The sequence below is a fragment of the Physeter macrocephalus genome, chromosome 11 (assembly GCF_002837175.3).
Source record: "Physeter macrocephalus isolate SW-GA chromosome 11, ASM283717v5, whole genome shotgun sequence".
Lineage (NCBI taxonomy): Eukaryota > Metazoa > Chordata > Mammalia > Artiodactyla > Physeteridae > Physeter > Physeter macrocephalus.
In genome coordinates, this window is record NC_041224.1 from 28715015 (window position 1) to 28729922 (window position 14908).

At 38.1% G+C, this 14908-nt stretch overlaps 1 long non-coding RNA gene across 1 annotated transcript in view; it reads left to right on the plus strand.

Annotated features, from left to right (window-relative positions):
* The first annotated feature begins 12525 nt into the window (after nucleotides 1-12525).
* Nucleotides 12526-14908, plus strand: part of LOC129392516 (uncharacterized) — a 34669-nt gene continuing 32286 nt past the window's right edge. The window contains exons 1-2 of the long non-coding RNA XR_008618516.1: nucleotides 12526-12625; nucleotides 13037-13182. This is a non-coding gene — a long non-coding RNA (uncharacterized lncRNA). The remainder of the gene's footprint in view (nucleotides 12626-13036; nucleotides 13183-14908) is intronic.

The window sequence follows — 14908 nt, forward strand, 5'->3', positions numbered from 1 at the left end:
ATTTATCCTGTAAAATGAAAATGAATCATTGTAGGCTTGTTAGGCAGAATTCTGGGATCTGGAAATAAGAGACTTGTGACAACAGCCCTTCAAACTACCAGAGGTATTTGCATTTTTACAAAAGATACTTAGTATGCCAGAATAAAGCTGTAATTGGTGAAATTACATGTAATAGTTCAGAAGGAGGTGGAAAGCAAACAGCTGGTGTGGGGAGAAGATAGTTTAGGGCTTACTTAGAAATCTACCACCAAGGTCACTTCCACTTAAGATACTCCTGATCTTTGCAGCTTCTTTTCTCCCACCACTTAAAAAAAAAAGTTAATTGCAAAATATAACACATATATAGAAAACACATAAAATACAAATATACAACTCAATGAATTACCATAAATTGAAAAACCGTGTAAACTCTTTTTAATTTGTTGCTAAATGCTATGTTTTCCTCTAAATTCCAATTGGCTCCATCCCACAAACTTATCTTGTGTTTTCATTTGAATTCAATTCAAAACATCTATTTTCTTTTTGATTACTCCATCGACTTGGAGAACAATCTTAAGTAGATCTATCTTGCTGTTTTATTGATGATGAATTATCTCCATTTTTGTCTGAAAATATGTTTTACTCCTGAAAGATATTTTCAGAGGGTATAGATGCCTGGGTTGCCAGTTATTTTTTTTTTTCAACACTTTAAATATATCATTCTATTGTCTTTTGGGGTTTTTTTCTATTGAGAACTCAGTAGTCAATCTAATTGTTATTCTTTTAAAGGCAACCTGTCTCCTTTTTGTCCCCTCTGGCTGCGACTGGCTGTAAGATTTTTATGATATACCTAAGTGAGGTTTTCTTTTTAGTTATCTTGCTTGAAGTTCATAGGGCTTCTTGAATCTGCATCACGATCCTTTTTATCTTTTTTCAGCTGTATCTTACCACTATTTAACCTAAAAATAAGTTGCTATTAAAACCATATATGATCATTTTCAGATACTTTAGTTCGAGTCTAGAATTTTTATTTGAATTCTTGCTACATTTCCCAGTTCTCTATCAAAGTTCTCAATTATCTTTTATCTCTGTGAACAAAGAAGGTAAAGCTCCACTAAGGTCTACCTTTCAACACTCCAATATCTGGAGCACCCACAGTTTATTTCTGTTATCTGATACCTCTGCTGGTTTTCCTTCATGTTGTCTTATCTCCTCATGTTTGGATTGTTCTAGAAAAAACTTAAGACCAAGATTGATGTCGTTTTCCTCCAGAAAGGATCTATTTGTTCGAGTCTGAAAGATGCCCAGAAGCACTAATACTCCAGGAAACTCTTAATTTGATATTATGGGCTGAGATGGTACAAAGCTGAGCTTCTCTGGTTATAGAACCTACTCCGGATTCATCCGTATTCCCAGGATGCAGCCCTCAGGATCTTCACTAGAGTAAGAGTTGTTCACAGGTGTCCATATCTGTTCATCAATTCCTGTTTCTAAGCCTCGCAAGACTGTCAAAAGTGCTACTTGCTCCCTTGATATTTGCGAGAGAAAGAAGGGAAAACAGTAGGGTTAAAAACAACCCCCAATATTGAGGTTATTACCCTAAATTTTCATCCTCCCCCAAATCCTGGCTTAGTAATCCATCTCCTATTTCTCTCTCCGGTGCACTCAAGCAGACTTTTAAAACTGTTTTTTCCAACTAGCAGGGGGGTTGGTTTGAACTATTTATCATTAGCAGAAGAAAAAAATAACCCTTTTCGTACTTGCCTTTGTCTTTTTTTTTTCAGTTGTTACTATGGCAGTGGAGACTAAGAACATTGGCAAACTAAGTTTGCGGCTGGGAGTGAACAATTGTAGGAATACAAGTATCATTTATAATTTGAATGTGTGCTGTTTGGAACCTTCCCAAATAATTGAAGTCAGAGATACTCCTTACTTTATCTTAATTTAAATAAAATAGGTCCACCCAAGCTCAAGATTGCTCTTTCTGAAGTCCCAGTAACGCCTCTGAGATACCTATTGAGCCCTTCCTTAAACGACTTAACATTGTATTTTAATTGTATTATGTCTATAAGTACTCACTCCTTGAGTAATTTGCAAGGTACTTTAGGAGTGAGACTATATCCTAAAATTTTTTTCTATCTCCTTCTGGTACTTAAGACCATCCATGTTTTAAAATGATAGGCACTCTTAAAAATTCACTGAATGAGGCTTGAATACCCTCCCTGGCTCTCAGGAAGAATCCCAAGCTGACTTTGTTGCCTTTCAAGATCTTCATGTCTGCCAGCCCCACCCTCTTCACCTCCATCACAGACCTGCTTCCCCAGTACCTAGAAGCAGAGAGTCTCTGTTCTAAACCTACTGAACTGCCATGCCATGAGTCCCCAAACTCACTACATTCTCACAGCTTATCTTTGTAAATTTGACTCCCTCTGCGTAGAATCCCTTTCTGTCTGTCCTACTCTTTCTCTTCCTATCACTTTCCCTAACACCTATGAATTCCAGCTCAGCCATGAGAACTCAGTTTAGACACTACCTCCTCTGGGAAGCTTCCCTGATTTATTGGAGTAAATGCCTATTGTAGGTGCTCCGTCTTACTCACCCCTATTACAGTGCTTCCAGCAGTGTATTATAATAATCTCTTTATCCGTATGTCTCCTGCGCTTGACTATAAATTTCTCAAGGGGCTTATAAATTCATTGTTGATATATTTATTGCTTTCTCAGGTCCTAGATTCTCAATAAACATTGAGTAAGTGACTCAATAGAATAATAGATGGAATGAATTAATATAGGCTGAATTAATAGTCAATTGTTGAAAATTACACAAATGACAGATTGTAACAACATATGAACCAATGCTTTAGAATATGTTGTCAGACCTCAACTGGCCATGATTTTTAAAAAAATGTATACATGTCAAGGAAAATACTTGAAGAAGAGAAAAAGGTAAATGCAAGTCCATCTTTAAAAGAAGGAAAAAGAAATATTGGTCAGCTTAAAACACAGTGCCAGGGAAGTTACTAAGATAAATCATCAAAATGATCAATTTGCAATCACCTAGGAGAACATAACAGACTGGGTAGCAACCACCATGGCTTTTAGAGGAACAAATCATGGCAAACCAATTTAATTTCCTTCTATGATAGAGTGACAGGCCTTGTAGATAAAAAGGATGCAATAGATGTAATCTCTCTAGACTTCTGTAAGCCTTTGATTCTGTCCTACCTGACATTCTCATCAACAAACTGGGGAGATCTAATCTAAACCACACAACTATTCAGTGGGCGCACAGCTGACTGGACAGAGGCATCCAGAAAGCATTCGTCAGTGGCTTAACATTAACCCAGGAGAACAGTATGTATTAGCAATAAGCCTTGCTGTGGGACCCTGGATCATTTGAAATTTTTACAGTTAAAATGAAAGGTAAAATTATAAATGTAGACAGGTAAAATTATAAATATAGGAATGTATGTAACAAAGAATATGTTTACACAGGAACTTCTGCAAATGTATTTGGAGTGAAAAGAACGTTTCTGCATAGAATTACTTGGCATAGAACACATGGATCAGCAAACAAATAAATACTTTGTGAGTGACCTATCTTCAAACTAAAGAGATTGCTTTAGATATGAATTATAGTCCCAAATCTGTAACAGTAACCACAGGTGTTATAACCCTACCACCACCACTGCCTATATTGCTTTCCCAAGTGAAATCTCTGCTAATCAGTACCCTGACGTCTGCTTCTATCATCTGTTTGTTCTGTGTCTCTGTGGACTCCTGGTTCCATCTTTAATTCCTTTTCTCAGATTCCACAGCTGTTGAAATGATCATTTCAGCCCAATCTTTCTTCTTCTTGTTCTGTCTCATGATATCTGACCACTTGGTCTATCCATGTTTTCCTCCCTTGCCCAATATCTGGAAAGTGCAGGTAAATGAAATACAGGGAGTGGAAACTCATGGTAATAAAGAAGATTGGGAACAACACTGAGAGATGAGGTGATCATCAGAGTCATCTAGAATTTTTTTTAAAGGACAGTTTCAGTAGGTTTGGGGGTGGGTCCTGAAAAGTGATGGTTGAGAGAGTGGGCTAGATGGAGTGGGCAACTGAAAAGAATGAGCAGAAAATAGAATAATGTTAGGAATCCCGTTTTTGAATTAAGACAAGAACTGGCCAGCCACCATCATCAAAAAGACAAGCAATAACATTGGTATGGAAGTGGAGAAAAGGGAACGCTTGTGTATTGTTGGTGGGAATGTAAATTTGTGCAGCCATTATGGGAAACAGTATGGAGGTTCCTCAAAAAAATTAAAAACAGGACTACCCGATGATCCAGCAATTCCACTTCTGGGAATATATCCAAAGGATACAAAAACATTAACTTGAAAATATATCTGCACCCCTGTGTTCATAACAGCACTATTTACAATAGCCAAGATATGGAAAGAGTCTAAGTGTCCATCTATGGATGAATGGATAAAGAAGTTGTGATATATATACATACAATGGAATTTTATTCAGTCATAATTGGGGGACAGATGACCTTCACACCTAGTCCCCAAATTCCTGTTCATTGCACATAAATTGAAATTATCTTGTCAAAATTGATTCTATTGAGTAGAGTTCTCTGTGCTATTTATTGAATTTGGTGAGTCTTGTTCTTTCTTCTTCCCTACCACTCCCCCTTTTTAAAAAATTACTTTGCTTAAAAAAATAAAATTAAAAGGATTTTACACATTTTCAGAGTTGACAGAAGTATCCACTTTGTTTCCAATATCCCTAACAAGAATAAGCTTTTAAAAACTTAAGAAGGAACATGATTAAGATCTTTCTTGTCTTGGTACAAGGTTCTCTGGTATTGAAGTTTCCAAAATCTTGGATACAAACAGATTTCCTGAGTAGGGAGTTTCCATATCCTGTCCTCTGGTGGCCTTTCTGTCTGGATGAGACTACACCAACATTCAGAGAGGACGGTTCTTTAGGGGAGCGTGAAAGGCCTCCCAGCAGCTGTACTGCCACTATTTTTATGCAAACTCATGGACTAGAGATAAGGAGAGGTCTGCTCTCCTCTCTGGGGAAAGAATCTTCACTCTAAAATGGCCAATTAGATTGAACGTCCCTTCTGGAAAGAACAAACTAACAACTAAATGGAATTTATATTATGTAAAGAAGAACAAGTTAGATTTTGTTGAAGATAACTTCGGAATTCATTTATAGGCCTCTTTCTTCCTGGAAATAGTTGAGCAAGACTCCAGAAGTAAATATTTCAGGTACTGATAGAACATAAGACCTGAAATAGAGAATTGAGGTTTTATTGAGAAAGTACAAGCCAAAAATAGTTTTAAAGCACTCTGTCCTAGATATCTGATCAATACCTCAGTTGGTAGCATGACAGGAAAAAAAGGGGGTGGGTGGGTAATTCATGCAGATCTTCAATTTGCTTTGTACATATAGATTACAGTAGGCGGTCCTAATTATACTTGTGATAGGCTTAGTCATTTGTGAGTTACAACATTTCACCCACATACTTTACGTTAAGGAATTGTCACACTATTCTTATAAAGATACTAGAAGTGATATTATTCTTCCCATTTCACAAGTGAGGAGACTGGGATCCATCAACAACGCAAGGTCACCTAATTGAATATTGGGTGAACTGTACCTAAACCCAGACCTGTGCTTCCTAAGAGAGAACTCTCCTATATCATAACATTTTTTATAACTGTTGATATATGTTGAATCTAAGTTCTCTGTAAAGGTTGTAAATATCACTCTCATGAGGCTGCTTGTAAATCCTAAATGTGCATTGGTAATGAATTTGATATTTATACGCTCTTAACAATATAAATTTGAGGGTGCGGGAAAAAAGTGGCTCTCTGTCCTTCAATTAGATGACTCAACAAACCCATGCTGGTAAAGTCTGAGCAAGTGAGGCCTTGAGATGGTGAAAAGGTGAGATAGTGCCTGAGGAGTTATGTAGATAAAGCCAGTGATTTGGAATTACTACCTATGAATTAACCTACGTTGGAGAAAGAATTATGTTTCAAGTTGTAAAATATGGTGACAGTTTTACTCAAAGTGACCTTTAAGTAGTCCAGTTGAATTCAATTCACTTTATAGACCTGAATTAATTAATTTTAAACACATTCCACAATAAAGTGTTATTGTACCATTTTGCTCCAAGGAAAACTGAGTTTCAAAAAAAGTATGTAGATTAAGATATAAGGTAAAGAATTGGATTTTAAAATGTATGAATTATTAAAAAAATAAAATAAAATGTATGAATTATAGTTATTAATTGGTAACAGTATTCAAAAGATAGAAGCAAACTTTAACTCTTGGCTTAAACTTTGGTTAAAGACACGAATTCTAATCTCAAAATATAACTAAGGAAACTATCTAATGAGGTTTCTTTTCTTCACTTTATAAAAGAGGGGGGGACCTAACTTGGAGAAGAAAGAGGAAATAGCAGATATTAATGATGAAGAATAGATGAAGGAAAGAGATGGTAAAGCAATGTTAGTGGTCACCATTGTATTTCACACATTCAAAAGGGAGCAGAAAAATCTCAGTTAAAGACAGGAAGTTAAAAACCTACCATCACCTTTGAATGCACTTTGATATTTTAAATTTCTTCTCCATCCTTGACATCCTCCCTGGTGCTTCCTTGGAATGCTGGCCACACTGATAAAGCTTGGAGGCATCTACTGATTGCAAACTCAGCGCATTGCTTGGACCCAAACAGAAAACAGAGCATTGGAATGGTGAGAGGTACCAGAAAAAGGTGTTATAAAAATGCAAGTGTATTTTACTGATGAGAAGGGAGGAAACAAGAAACTGGTGAAAGGAAAAACTGAACATAGCTCAGGATCTTGATAGAAGGGAGAAAAAGTGTTAAGCAGGAGACTGCATGGAGGATGCTGTCAGTATTTTAAAGATTAAAGAAAAATAAAATTAAGGATATGAACTTGCAACTAGTAGATAAACAAGTTCTGGAGCTCTAATGCGCAACAAGAAAATACTGTAACTATAAACTTCAAAGCTGCTAAGAGAAGAAATTTTAATTGTTCTCACCACAAAAAAAAGAAATGATAGGTGATGGAGGTGTTAGCTAATGCTAAGGTGGTAATCATGTTGCAATACATAAATGTACCAAATCAACATACCATACACCTTAACTTACACAATGTTGTATGTCAATTATGTCACAATTTAAAAAAAGAAGGAACATCATTTGGTCAAGAATCAATGAGGTTGTGAGAATGAGGCAGGAATGCCTTAACAAAACACTCATAATCACTAACAAGAATTTACTCAATGTCCAGCTCTGCACTGAGCCTTTTCCATGCGTTACCTCCATTCAATCTTCACCAGAATCCCATGTTTTTACAGCTTTGGTGCTGAGGAAAAAGAGGTCCAGAAGAATCACACAGCTATCCCAGAAGCACACAGCCACTCAACAGAGAACCCCTTCTGGAGGAAAAGGAGTAAAAATAGATAATAAGCATAGCTAAAATTTATTGAATGCTACTACGTGCCAAACATCATTCTAAGCATTTGATTGGTCTTATCTCATTTAGTACAACAACATTATGAGGCAGCCACTATTTTATCAATGAAGAGACTAAGGCACAGAGAGGGTGAGTTGCCCATGGTCTCCCAGCTGATGTACAGCTGAACCAGGGTTTACCCTGACTGAAGGCCCTTAAAATAGTTTTAGCTACAATACCAACCTCACAGACCTGTGAGTATCTCAATGATTTGACATCTGTAAAATGTTTAGAAATGTGCCTAGCACGTAATAAGCATTGAATAAATATTAACTAATTGTATTATTATGAGTAAGGTCATACTCTGCTGCCTCTTCAAAATGCAGAATACAAAGCCGGTGATGAATAAAACCAGGACAATCAATGTTCTAGAAAAAATTCATTAGAAGAGAATGGGCAACATCTATAAAAAAGTGGAATATTCAAGGATAACACAATTGAGGTTTGAGCACCAGAGGGTTTGAATGCTCAGGAAGATGTATACAGTATACTGGAACATGAAATTAAAGAGACTGATAGGCCAGGAGGAAACTGAACCAAAATTTGCTTGGGACAGAGCCTGTGGTTGGAAAGCTAGCCCAGGAAGATCAACTTATGCAAGGATGTTGGGTTTTGAGGAAGGGAAAGCAGTGTAGCATATTCCTAGATCTCCCTTCTTCCCCATACCACAGGGTCCTCCTCATCTTGTCCTCTGAGTTCTCAGGAAAAAGAGACAGGAGACCCTCACACTTTCCTTACCCTATTGTTACCAATGAGGAAAATTCAAGCCATCCAGGGCAAAAAACCTAGAAGATGGACAGGAGGGTCAAATCTGTGTGTGCACACCCGGCTGGTCTCCTGCTCAAGTCCATCTTAATAAATGTTGGCCATGATTTATCTTTCCTTTTGAATAATCAGTGTGTGTTCCTGGTTTGGATTTTTGCAAGATAAAGGATGGTTGATGTCTCAGCCTAAGAGTCAAAGAGCAGAGAATTCCTATTTGATCTTTTGACCTTGCTTTGTTGTCCAAGATGAAATTGTGTTGACAGGAAAGCCACGATCATGGGCTTGCAAACCTGTACCATCACCCCAACCTCATGCTCAGAAGGACCCTGTGCTTGATTACAGGCTCTGCTGTCGCTGTCTTGAAATCTTAATAATTTTATTTTGGAAGGGGTGTTTTGTAAGTGGCATCCAATGAGACAATGGAGAATATATGTGAGCAGAGGTTTCCTCCATCCCTTGTCACCTCAAAAGGTATCAAATCTGTGGCCCATGATGTATGGAATTCAGCGAGACTGAAGGAGAGCACGAGGTAAGCAAGTTACGTTGCTAGAATGTGTACGTGTCAAAAAGTAAAATAAAAACAGTAAACTACATATGCATATGTGAGTGATGAAATATTCATTATGTAATTTGGTGCATACTAGTCAAATGCTCTTATATTTGCACTGAAAACTGGCATTGCACAATATAAAGATGAATGGTAAAATTCATGCTGACAGTTTAAATTTTTTATGTTCTCTTTACTTAGAATGACATTAAATCGCAAATAACAACACGACCAGTGGAGAGAGAGTCTGTAGAAGAAAGGAAAAAAGCATTATATTTTATGCCTTTAATGACACTTTTTTCCTGCTTTTTGAACGAGGCTCTTCATGTTTATTTTGCACTGGATCTGCCCAGTAGCAGCCTTAGCTGACAACTTGCAGGTGCCCGAGAGCAAGAGGGTTTCTGAGGCAACCCCCTTTCTTCTTTGAGTTCACTCCCATGTGTCCTGAGTCACACTCAGCCCAGGGAACTCCTGGTTTGAGTTCTTGTTTGAGTTCACTCCCATGTGTCCTGAATCACACTCAGCCTAGGGAACTCCTGGTTTGAGTTCTTGTTTGAGTTCACTCCAATGTGTCCTGAGTCACACTCAGCCCAGGGAACTCCTGGTTTGAGTTCTTCTTTGAGTTCACTCCCATGTGTCCTGAGTCACACTCAGCCCAGGGAACTCCTGGTTTGAGTTCTTGTTTGAGTTCACTCCCATGTGTCCTGAGTCACACTCAGCCTAGGGAACTCCTGGTTTGAGTTCTTGTTTGAGTTCACTCCCATGTGTCCTGAATCACACTCAGCCTAGGGAACTCCTGGTTTGAGTTCTTGTTTGAGTTCACTCCAATGTGTCCTGAGTCACACTCAGCCCAGGGAACTCTTGGTTTGAGTTCTTGTTTGAGTTCACTCCCATGTGTCCTGAGTCACACTCAGCCCAGGGAACTCCTGGTGTGTTTGGGAAAGCAAGACCAATTATCCTCCCACTGCTTTGAAGCAACTGGATCCATCATACCTGTTACTTCATTCCTTACACCTCCCTCACCTTGGCTGGACTAAATCACCTTCCTCTGTATTCCCGGAGTCCTCAGTGAGCTTCACCACATCACTTCTTATTCGACGTTGGCTTGGTTCCTGCATTTTCCCTTCCTCACTAGACCATTAGTAGCTCTTGGATGATGAAGTCGAGGAACCGGTGTCATTCATCTTATCACGTCCAGACCCTGAACATGAGGCCTTGCAGATGGCAGCCTATCACTGACATCAGTAAACTAATTTACATCTCATCCTCCCAAATGCCCACCTGCTCACCCACCTGCATGCACTTCCCCCCACATACATAAAATAATACATAATAAAATAATACATAAAATAATACATAATAAAATCGATTCTCCCCTAGTCCCTAATTGTAGAGGAGAGAACTATATTCTTGTCTTTTCCTTATTCTGTTGAACTACATACAAGGGCAAATAATCTGATTCTATCTAAGAAACATGTCCTAGCAACAAACAACAAACCCCTTCTTCCTTCTCATGGCACTTTTCAGTCTATCATGCCACTTATGTCAGAGGGAAATGGAAGACATAAATGACAGTATAGACTTTTACAGACCAGATTCCTAGATTGGCTTCTAGCAAATGCCTCTAGCCAAAGCACTCAAGTTTTCTGAGCCTCAGTTTCCTCCTTGTGTTAAATACATGTGATAATACTACCCCCCAGAGAGTGCATGTTGTTTCTATAATATTAGCCAATATTTTATAGATTCATAATGAGTAACTGATTTGTATTGTTATTCCTGTCTTCAAGGAGTTTATTAGTTTCCAAATCAGTGTTGCATCCTTTGACTTTCTAGTTAAGGGCACATAAAGACCAGAGAAGGCTGTTCCTTGAAGCAGCTAAGCGCTATGACTATGTATCTTGTTTCTCTTATTGAGAAGATTTCATGGATGAGCTGGAGCCTGAAATAAGTAGTTCTAGTCTATGATGAGAAGTAAAGGGTGGGCATTCAAGGCTGGGAGGAAAATGTAGGCAAAGTATGCACAGGACAGTGTTCTTATTCACGGTTAAACCAATCTATGTACGTAGAGTGGCCGGTGGGCAAAAGGGTGGGTAACCCAAGAGCATTTTGTGTTGGGTGCTGGCCTAGAATGCTCCAGGCTCCTATTGCTTTGAAGCTGTACGAACCAATCATTCCTAAGCCTTGGCCAATGACTCCTGCTCAATGTGCATATGAGTCAATAGAGAATTTGGCATATATTTACTTAGAATCTGTGGCCTGAATCTGAACATAGGATATTTATAGGTAGGGACTGCATTTTCTTATTTATTTATTTATTGCATTTTTTAAAAATTCTATTTTTCCCTTCTAACAGGCCAAGAGCTGCTTGCCTGATTACATCAAGGAGTGGTAAGCATCAGTGTCCAACAGCACTCGTGAGCCCCTGATGGCCAGGTATTCATTGTCTCTTAAAATTCTACTTCTCAGAGGAAGGCATTTTGGGGAAGAATCCTTTATTCCTCAGTATTGAGTGAGCATCTACTTTGAGGCAGAAGGATAATAAGCCCATGTCCTGCCCTTAAGAAAACTCAGTCTTTCATAGAATATCAGCCCAAGGTACCAATTTACAGTTCTTTCTTCCTCTAAGGGGAGGATGGGCTTCTTACACTCAGCCTTTGGATTCATGTTGCAAACTGTGTGAAATTAATATTTTAAGCTGTGTGTGTGTGTGTGTGTGTGTGTGTGTGTGTGTGTTCATGAGAGCTGATGAGAAAAGCAGGAGCAGAGATTGGGAAGAGATAAGGTGACAGTGACCGTTAATGAGTCAGCAGCTGGTGGTGGCAATTACTTCAAGAACTGGGTACAGAAGCAGATGCTAGTTTTAGGTTACACTTTCTTTTATTGCCAACTCTTTGCAGAAGAGCATCAATTTTTCTTCATGAACCATGGGCCTTCTTTTCAGGCTTTTGTCTTCCTTATCTGTAAGTCATCTCTGCAACAACAAATATTTAAGACTCATCTCAAAAATTTTTTCCAAGCTCTCACTTTGCTGTGATTGGTCTGCTCCTGACAAACACAAGGAAGTGCCTTATTTTATCAGTTATTTATTTGGTTTTCTTTCTTAGCCCTCTCCAGGACAGCTCAAAGAAGGACAGAGTATTCCTGAAGGCCTTTTTTGGCCATATGAAGAGAAACTTCTTGACAGACTCTGTTCTGTGTACACTCACCATTCCTATAATGGAATGTCAGCTATGTTGCCTGGAGCGACCTGACACATGCAACAATATGTGTATTCACTGGAATATGAAACAGTTCTACAGCCCGGGCTTTGTGATCTCTTGATCCCAAGAACTTAGAGTCTACCTCCATCCCTCTCCCCATATCACCCTCTACTCCAGGAAAATGCATTTTATGGCACATTTTGTGGCAAGATTTATGACAATTATCACCCAAATCCGTAATTAGCAAGTGGTAACAGATAAGCAGATACATCCACTTATAGTGACATCTCTGACAGATTGACATACCCCCCCCTTCCCCCGCAACCCCTTGAAAAAACACCTGAAGGCTTGCTTCTCCTTTTCAATGTGGCCCTGCTCAAACACAGGGCCGGCAAGCCTCGTCTTGTGCTCGTGGAGGGGGGAGGGGGTTATAAAAGCGACATGTTCTCACAAGCATGGCAGAGCCCATGCATAAACCATTTGGCTTTGCAATTAAAAACAGGTTTGGCTTCCCTCTGCATCAATAAGGCAACGTCAAAGCAACATTCATCCCGAAAATGTTCCCTTGTGAATTCAAATTAACTGTGAGTCTTGGGTTTCTCTTTGTTTTCATGTGCATGCCTTGAGAGTGAATTTTGGGGAGGGTTCGGTGTGTTTTGGTCCGGGGCGATGAGTGGATATGTATGCGTTGAATCACTGCTACCAGATTGGTCTCGGCGACTCTTTCCATTTTGTGTCCTTGTCTACGACGTGGTTCGCATTTCAGATTCATTCCGTCAAGCTTATGACTACAGGTTAATTAGTTCTCCTAGTCCGACCCTTTTGCCTTGGGAAATGATCGCTTATTCTAAAGATCTGCCTGAGGAATTGACACTCACAGACTGGACCTGAGTTTCAAAGATACTGAAAAATATAAATAGGTTTACTACTAGGAAGGGTAGTAAAGTTGGCTACAATGATGCCAAATTATATCTTTATCGTTGTCTTTCTCGTAGGATGCATTCAACTGTTAGATCCCATGATGTTGGGAGAAATCACTACTTTGCAGCTAAAATCCTTCCCCTCACCGTGCAATGAAGAGCTTAGAAGGATCCTATGAAAGTCAATCCCAGCTGCAGTGAAATCACCCAATTTCTACAAGGTAGTTTGATTCAATTTTCCTTTTTGTCACTCTTTTCCCCGTTCGATTGAATGGAAAGAAATAGTGTTCTTATTTGAATGTTAACTGTTAAAAGGCAAGTTCCAAAGTTCTGCCGCAGAAGAAATTGAAAAGTAGTCAGACCTGAATCATGAGTCATGAGGCAAAAACTGTCAGAGCCCAGGCCACACTGACATGAAGAGGTCTTCGCAATAGTACAGGTCACCAGCACTCAGGCCCATCCCCTGATGTACAAGGAAAGTTCTGTAAAAGGTCACGTATTAGGAATGTCAATTTTTCAATAGTAATGGTGATGATCAGTATTAATTAAAAGAGAGACAGACAAAAAAGAAAAATTCATCTCAGTGCAGTATCCTAGATCTAAAAGTCATCATAGAAGGATTCTGTCCCTATTTAATTTTAAAAAGTCTCACCAAACCTCACGTAAGAAATTGTAGTTTATTCATGTTTCTTTGGATGAAATGATCTTATCTCACACTATTCCCCCAAAAGTTGTTCAAAAGAGAGTAATTACTGAAATATAGATTGGCTTTTTATTGCATCATTTGAAATCCATAATTTGAGACAAATATAAAACAGCTTTTACAGTGTGTAAAGTAAAAATATTATCAGCACGAAGTAAATAAATATATACTAATTTACATGATAGCACGTGTAGTGGCACTGAAAAATTAAAAAATTTGTTTAACCTATTTTGTCATATATTGTACCTTTATATAAGAATATAGATGCAGGCACATAATTTTATATTTCTCAAAAATATATGTTTTGCTTGCTTTTGATCTGTGCAGTCAGAGAAAGTACATTTTTCTAAATATGAATTTTTATTTTTGCCTTGATAAAGGAAATCAGTTCCCTCAGTTAACAAGTTACTAAGCATAAATAAACATTTTCCGTTTTCATTCACTCTGTGTATTAGATATTTTTCAGTGACTTGGTCTCCCATTTGCTGGACTATGTGTTTTATAACCTTATTCAGAAAAGGTAAAGCAGAGGAGCAACTTTAAATTCAGTTCCACGAAGGCAGAAAGAAATTCAACTCTAAATGTCACAAAGTAGCACTACAGTTTTGTTTTAAAAGCTCATACACATAAAAATAAAGTAAAAATATATATGAATGATAAAAATAATTTAGCAAATCTTTATGTAACTTGAGTCTTCCCCTCCCTTTGTCAACATATGGCTTCTTATTGAAAACATTGTTTAATGAGCAAGGAACGGGTACCAATTAATTTAAATATTGATTGGAGGGGGAAGAAAGTCTATGCTTTTTATAAGCTTATATAGCTTATAAAAGAGAAGCTACTTTATATGAGTCTCTTCTTTATTAATTCGGCGTTAATAGCTTTATTTCCTTACGGTTATGTATTTGAAGTGTTGTAAAAGAGAAAAAGGTACAAAGGGGGTTATTAGGTCTTTAAACTCAAATTTTCAAATGCCCGGTAAATGATGCAATTAAGCGATTAGCGGATGTTATTGAGTTAGAGAAGGGTTAAATAATGACATATTCGGAACTCATTTGGAATTGTGATAATTAGTTTTTGCGAGAGCTCCAGCGGGCCAAAGGTAAGGGATTGCTTCTAGAAGTGGGTTGAAGAATCAGAAAGTTATTAATGAAAAGTCTTAGATCTTAATCACGAGCTTACATTTCAGTAAATTAAACACCCTCCACGCAAAGAAAAGATGTGTACAAATCATTATATCATTA